We start from the raw sequence: 6,155 nt of genomic DNA on the forward strand, positions 1-6,155 counted from the left end.
TCCGAAAGGTGCTTTTGAGCTGCGGATGAGACCACCGCTTAGCAGTTCACCTAACTGCTTTCTGAGTTCTGCCAACTCTGGCGGGGGCATGCGATAGGGTGGTCTCGCTGGAGGCTTCACTCCTGGCTCCAGCTCAATACTGTGATCCACGCCTCTGCGTGGCGGAAGAGTCTTCGGCAACTCAGGTGGCATAACGTCTTTGAACTCCTTCAGGACGTTGGCCACCACAGCAGGTTCTTGAATGGCTTCTTCATTGAGTGGCTCTAGCTTCATAGCAGCCACGAATGTTAGTTCGCCCTTTCGCACCCCTTTCTTCAATTGTAATGCCGAAATATGTTGGGGCTCCTTGGTTCCTCTCCGAGAGACGGGCACCACACAGGGGTCATCGCCTCCCATCATACATAGGGAATTCAAGAATGGCATCGGCACCAACTTCGCCGCGTGCATAAACTCCATTCCAAGAATCACTTGGAAGTCGTCTAGTGGCACGGCCATCATGTTGGTGGTTCCGCTCCAAGTCCCGATTCTGATGGGAACTCCCTTTGCCAATCCGGAGATTCGCCTGGCCTCCGAGTTCACTGCTTTCATTCGGCTTGGGCTCTTCTCCAATGTCAACCCAAGTCGCTGTGCTTCACGATCGGCTATGAAGTTGTGGGTAGCGCCCGTGTCCACCATTGCACGGGTCGTTTGGCCATTCAGCTTGATGTCCACATACATCAGTTCACTACTTCCTGCTTTTTGTGCCTTCGTCTTCGTGTTCTCCCCCACTTGACCCCGCATAGCGTTCAACAAACGCATTGCTCCCATTCGGGGTCCTTGCGACTCTTCATCGTCGCTGCTGGATTCAGAACTGCTTGAGCTAAGGGCAACAGTTTTGCCCTTGTCCGATCGGGGAGGGTGGATGGAAGCTGTCAAAGCGTTGAGTGCCTGCTTCTGTGGGCACTCCCTTACCATGTGCGGTCCTCCGCACAAGAAGCATCCTCCAGGTTTTGAGGCCTTGCCTTTTGGATTCGGCCCTTTGTGGGAGCTCTTCTTCTTCTGTTCGCCCCCGAGCTCCTTCCCTCGAGAATGTTTTTGAGGGCGATTGCTTGAAGATTGTTTCCTTCTCGCTGGGTCTTCGGAGGAAACGAAGTCGGTGAGCCTTTCTGCAGCTGCAATTGCCCCGACCACGTCGGTAACATTCCTTCGATTCAGCTCTTGCTGAGCCCATGGTTTCAAACCATCAAGGAAACTGAACAACTTGTCCTTCTCGGACATGTCCTGTATGTCCAGCATCAGTGCAGAAAACTGCTTTACATAGTCTCGGATGGTGGTACTTTGGCGGAGTTGTCTCAACTTCCTTCTTGCGACGAACTCTGTGTTCTCCGGTAGGAACTGAGTTCTCAACTCCCGCTTCAAGTCTTCCCATGTGTCGACTCGACACCGACCTTGTTGGATCTCCTCCCAACGAGTTCGCCACCAAAGTTTCGCATCTCCATTCAGATACATTGTTGCTATAGAAACTTTGGTATCTTCAGAATCGGGCCTCGTAGCTCGGAAGTATTGTTCCATGTCGAACAGAAAGTTCTCGAGCTCCTTGGCATCTCTGGCCCCTCCGTATCCATGGGGCTCAGGTGCCCTCAAGTTTTGTGGCGGTGCAACGCGGGTGTTGCCTCCTCCCGCATTTAGCGTTCTTGTGAGCATAGCCACCTTTGCCGTGAGTTCCGCCACAACGTCTTGTAAGTGCAGCACGGAGTCCTTGGTGTCATCGGACAGTCGGTCGACTAGGGCCTCGACCTTGTCGATCCTGGACTCCGCTTCCTCTTGCGAGCTCTCTACCCCAACAAGTCTTTGTTGGCCATGGTAGAGTTCCTCCATGCTCGCTTCCAGAACATCCAGGCGGGTTTCCGCCGTCGTGAGTCTCTCCTTATGACTCTTTTTCCCAGTTAGCGCACCAGATTGCGCTTCCTCCGCTCGCGGAGAGTTACCAACTTCTCGCTCATCCTGTTCGCTGCCGCGATCCTCGTGAGCGGCTCCAACAGCATGAGAGCGAGTGTGCACATGCAGCCCACCTGCGGCTGCTTGGGGCAAGGGTCCAGCTTGCCCCGTCTTGCTCGATTCGCCACGATGCTTTGCCATGGCGAAGTTGCGAAGTTCGTTCGCTGTTCGATCGAAGAGCTTGCCCGCTCTGATACCACAATGTCACGACCTTAGCTGGAATTGCCTAAGGCGTGCGGCACCCTTGCGGCCAAAGACGCGAACTTAGCTTGCGTTGCCTAAGTCGCGAGTCACCCGTGCGGCAAAGACGCGAACTTAGCTTTGCCTTGCCTAAGTCGCGCTTCGCCCTTGCGATCTTGCTCCGCAAGGATCAGCCCACTTTGTAACCTCTCGCAGGTCCCGAAGGACCTGTAAAAGAGAAAGAGAGTTAGATCGAAAGAACGAGCAACGGACACGTCCCGAAGTCTCGCGAAAAGGAAAGCTTTACAAGCAATTCGTCGAACACCTTGTGTGCACAAGAGAAAAGAGGGAGAGGGGGAAAAACAAGGCTTTCAAGGATGAACGAACAGCTGCAAGCCCACAAACAGCCGCTCACCTGGTCCCGGACGCAACACCAAGTTCCCGTAAAGGTCACGTACGAACTTGCGAAAGAGTGTTCAACGCCCGGTATATAACCGAAGCCCCATCCAGCCATGTGCCACCCGGGGGGTTCCTGGGTGCTGAGATGGCTGACGTTTTGGTGAGCGGAGGCAGCACTCCGCTCACCTCCCGCGGCACGCGAAAACGAAGCCGTTTTGGGCTGTTTTGGGGCTGTTTTGCTCGGTTCGGTGAGCGGTCGCTTTGCAACGCTGCAGCTTGTTCGAACTTACATATTTACAAGCAAAATGACCCAAAACCATGAGAAAACATGCTGTTGGGCAGCTGTACATGCGGGTGTGAGCGACGAACGGTTCGTTGAACGGAGTTGTTGCGGGTGCGCGACGACCGTTCGTGACAGGGTGGCACAGGGCTGGATGGGGCTTTCGTATAGCAGGGACGGTGCTGCCTCACGCTTCGCTCGCTGTTCGCCGCTCGCCGCTCGCTCGCGCAACCTAAAATGGCCAGTTTTGGCCCGTTTTTGGGCTGTTTTGGCCTGTTTTTGGTCCGTTCTTGCGTGGCACGGCGACCGTCGTGAGCGGAGCAAAACGTCAGCCATCTCAGCACCCTGGAACCCCCCGGGTGGCACAGGGCTGGATGGGGCTTTCGTATAGCAGGGACGGTGCTGCCTCTCGCTTCGCTCGCTGTTCGCCGCTCACCGCTCGCTCGCTCAGCCAAAAATGGCCAGTTTTGGCCCGTTTTTGGGCTGTTTTGGCCTGTTTTTGGTCCGTTCTTGCATGGCGCGGTGACCGTCGTGAGCGGAGCAAAACGTCAGCCATCTCAGCACCCTGGAACCCCCCGGGTGGCACAGGGCTGGATGGGGCTTTCGTATAGCAGGGACGGTGCTGCCTCACGCTTCGCTCGCTGTTCGCCGCTCGCCGCTCGCTCGCGCAGCCAAAAATGACCAGTTTTGGCCCGTTTTTGGGCTGTTTTGGCCTGTTTATGGTCCGTTCTTGCGTGGTGCGGTGACCGTCGTGAGCGGAGCAAAACGTCAGCCATCTCAGCACCCTGGAACCCCCCGGGTGGCACAGGGCTGGATGGGGCTTTCGTATATAGCAGGGACGGTGCTGCCTCTCGCTTCGCTCGCTGTCCGCCGCTCGCCGCTCGCTCGCGCAGCCAAAAATGGCCAGTTTTGGCCCGTTTTTGGGCCGTTTTGGCCAGTTTTTGGCCTGTTCTTGCATTGCGCGGTGACCGTCGAGAGCGGAGCAAAACGTCAGCCATCTCAGCACCCTGGAACCCCCCGGGTGGCACAGGGCTGGATGGGGCTTTCGTATAGCAGGGACGGTGCTGCCTCTCGCTTCGCTCGCTGTCCGCCGCTCGCCGCTCGCTCGTGCAGCCAAAAATGGCCAGTTTTGGCCCGTTTTTGGGCCGTTTTGGCCAGTTTTTGGCCTGTTCTTGCATTGCGCGGTGACCGTCGAGAGCGGAGCAAAACGTCAGCCATCTCAGCACCCTGGAACCCCCCGGGTGGCACAGGGCTGGATGGGGCTTTCGTATAGCAGGGACGGTGCTGCCTCTCGCTTCGCTCGCTGTCCGCCGCTCGCCGCTCGCTCGTGCAGCCAAAAATGGCCAGTTTTGGCCCGTTTTTGGGCCGTTTTGGCCAGTTTTTGGCCTGTTCTTGCATTGCGCGGTGACCGTCGAGAGCGGAGCAAAACGTCAGCCATCTCAGCACCCTGGAACCCCCCGGGTGGCACAGGGCTGGATGGGGCTTTCGTATAGCAGGGACGGTGCTGCCTCTCGCTTCGCTCGCTGTCCGCCGCTCGCCGCTCGCTCGTGCAGCCAAAAATGGCCAGTTTTGGCCCGTTTTTGGGCCGTTTTGGCCAGTTTTTGGCCTGTTCTTGCATTGCGCGGTGACCGTCGAGAGCGGAGCAAAACGTCAGCCATCTCAGCACCCTGGAACCCCCCGGGTGGCACAGGGCTGGATGGGGCTTTCGTATAGCAGGGACGGTGCTGCCTCTCGCTTCGCTCGCTGTCCGCCGCTCGCCGCTCGCTCGTGCAGCCAAAAATGGCCAGTTTTGGCCCGTTTTTGGGCCGTTTTGGCCAGTTTTTGGCCTGTTCTTGCATTGCGCGGTGACCGTCGAGAGCGGAGCAAAACGTCAGCCATCTCAGCACCCTGGAACCCCCCGGGTGGCACAGGGCTGGATGGGGCTTTCGTATAGCAGGGACGGTGCTGCCTCTCGCTTCGCTCGCTGTCCGCCGCTCGCCGCTCGCTCGCGCAGCCAAAAATGGCCAGTTTTGGCCCGTTTTTGGGCCGTTTTGGCCAGTTTTTGGCCTGTTCTTGCATTGCGCGGTGACCGTCGAGAGCGGAGCAAAACGTCAGCCATCTCAGCACCCTGGAACCCCCCGGGTGGCACAGGGCTGGATGGGGCTTTCGTATAGCAGGGACGGTGCTGCCTCTCGCTTCGCTCGCTGTCCGCCGCTCGCCGCTCGCGCAGCCAAAAATGGCCAGTTTTGGCCCGTTTTTGGGCCGTTTTGGCCAGTTTTTGGCCTGTTCTTGCATTGCGCGGTGACCGTCGAGAGCGGAGCAAAACGTCAGCCATCTCAGCACCCTGGAACCCCCCGGGTGGCACAGGGCTGGATGGGGCTTTCGTATAGCAGGGACGGTGCTGCCTCTCGCTTCGCTCGCTGTTCGCCGCTCGCCGCTCGCTCGCGCAGCCAAAAATGGCCAGTTTTGGCCCGTTTTTGGGCTGTTTTGGCCAGTTTTTGGCCTGTTCTTGCGTGGTGCGGTGACCGTCGTGAGCGGAGCAAAACGTCAGCCATCTCAGCACCCTGGAACCCCCCGGGTGGCACAGGGCTGGATGGGGCTTTCGTATAGCAGGGACGGTGCTGCCTCTCGCTTCGCTCGCTGTTCGCCGCTCGCCGCTCGCTCGCGCAGCCAAAAATGGCCAGTTTTGGCCCGTTTTTGGGCTGTTTTGGCCTGTTTTTGGGCTGTTCTTGTGTGGCGCGGTGACCGTCGTGAGCGGAGCAAAATGTCAGCCATCTCAGCACCCTGGAACCCCCCGGGTGGCACAGGGCTGGATGGGGCTTTCGTATAGCAGGGACGGTGCTGCCTCGCGCTTCGCTCGCTGTTCGCCGCTCTCCGCTCGCTCGCGCAGCAAAAAATGGCCAGTTTTGGCCCGTTTTTGGGCTGTTTTGGCCAGTTTTTGGCCTGTTCTTGCGTGCCGCGGCGACCGTCGTGAGCGGAGCAAAACGTCAGCCATCTCAGCACCCTGGAACCCCCCGGGTGGCACAGGGCTGGATGGGGCTTTCGTATAGCAGGGACGGTGCTGCCTCTCGCTTCGCTCGCTGTCCGCCGCTCGCTGCTCGCTCGCGCAGCCAAAAATGGCCAGTTTTGGCCCGTTTTTGGGCTGTTTTGGCCTGTTTTTGGGCTGTTCTTGTGTGCCGCGGCGACCGTCGTGAGCGGAGCAAAATGTCAGCCATCTCAGCACCCTGGAACCCCCCGGGTGGCACAGGGCTGGATGGGGCTTTCGTATAGCAGGGACGGTGCTGCCTCTCGCTTCGCTCGCTGTCCGCCGCTCGCCGCTCGCTCGCGCAGCCAAAAATGG

The sequence above is a fragment of the Musa acuminata genome, unplaced genomic scaffold (assembly GCF_036884655.1).
Source record: "Musa acuminata AAA Group cultivar baxijiao unplaced genomic scaffold, Cavendish_Baxijiao_AAA HiC_scaffold_571, whole genome shotgun sequence".
Lineage (NCBI taxonomy): Eukaryota > Viridiplantae > Streptophyta > Magnoliopsida > Zingiberales > Musaceae > Musa > Musa acuminata.